General features: G+C 32.6%; 1 non-coding gene across 1 annotated transcript; it reads left to right on the top strand.

The window, feature by feature from the left end:
* The first annotated feature begins 913 nt into the window (after positions 1 to 913).
* On the top strand, positions 914 to 1,006 carry LOC111904443 (small nucleolar RNA snoR1). The gene has a single exon (XR_002854525.1). It is a non-coding gene; the product is annotated as a small nucleolar RNA snoR1 (small nucleolar RNA).
* The last annotated feature ends 201 nt before the right edge of the window (positions 1,007 to 1,207 follow it).

Here is a 1,207-nt window from a genome sequence, read left to right as displayed (position 1 = left end):
AATTAAACTTAAATAAAAACATTTGGATCCATATCTAAATGTATAAATGTAAGTTTTAAGTTAAGAATATAACATTTATGTGTTTTAAACTGTGAACTTATTGTATTATGCTATGAATTTTGTATATTAAACTATGAACTAATTGTATTAATCTGTGAATTGGAAGGAATGATGGTTGCAACGGTGACACAGATGGTTGATGGTTGAGTGTTGTAGTTGGTGGTAGTGTTAGAGTTGAGTTTAACTTCTTTGAATTTTTGAATTATTGTAAAATGGGTTGTATTAAATTGTAAATTTTGTAACATATATATATATATATATATATATATATATATATATATATATATAGGGTGAGGTTGAATAAAAAACCATTATTAACAAGGAACCAAGAAACCAATCGTGTGCGTCGGAAATCATAATGATCAATGACCAAAGGAATGGATGTACACTTGTACATTTGACGCACATACACCACATTATACCATAAGGCTAGGAGGAGTGGACTTTCTATACACCCTCGCTAAGGCTCGCTATGGACACAGAACACCGCCCCCTAGTAGTCGCTAGGGGACTCGCCAAGGAGAACACGATACAAAGGTAGTGAGAGGAGAGAGAAACGGGAGCTTGGCTATGATTGGAGAAAGGCGTTGACGTGATTTTCTTCAAGAGGTTGTTGAAGGTTTTGTTTTCTATAAATACCTTACCTTAAACGTTATTTCAACTTAAACTTATCTTGGAGCCCTAGATTCACCATTTTCTCAATCGTCTGCCTCCGGTTTCAACATTGATCGAGTCAATTTGAGGCTTTAAACAACAAAACTTGTTTCTTTCGTAGTTGTTTGTCTCTAAATTGTTAATCTACTATATTGATATGTATTTTTTTTATTTGTGATTTGTGATAAGGAGGTTTTAAGGCGAAGATGATTGATTGCTTATTCTAACACCTCTTGTATGAGAATGGTCTTTAAATGTTGTTCATTGAGCACATAAAGCAACCTTCTGATCTGAACTTTAAACATGTATGAATTGTTGGTTTTATAAAATTCAAGTTTTGATTGTAATTGAACCTCGCTACTATATAGAATGGCCATAGTACAACCTTACTTTGTTATGATGCACATAGTATGGAAAATATGGAAATGACTCTGATTAGGAAATTTACATTGGATTTTACATAATGCATCCTTGATGTTCTATGATTAAATGG

This window comes from Lactuca sativa, chromosome 8, assembly GCF_002870075.4.
Source record: "Lactuca sativa cultivar Salinas chromosome 8, Lsat_Salinas_v11, whole genome shotgun sequence".
NCBI lineage: Eukaryota > Viridiplantae > Streptophyta > Magnoliopsida > Asterales > Asteraceae > Lactuca > Lactuca sativa.
The sequence above is the reverse complement of the archived record's forward strand: the minus strand, read 5'-3'. Positions and strand labels throughout refer to the sequence as shown.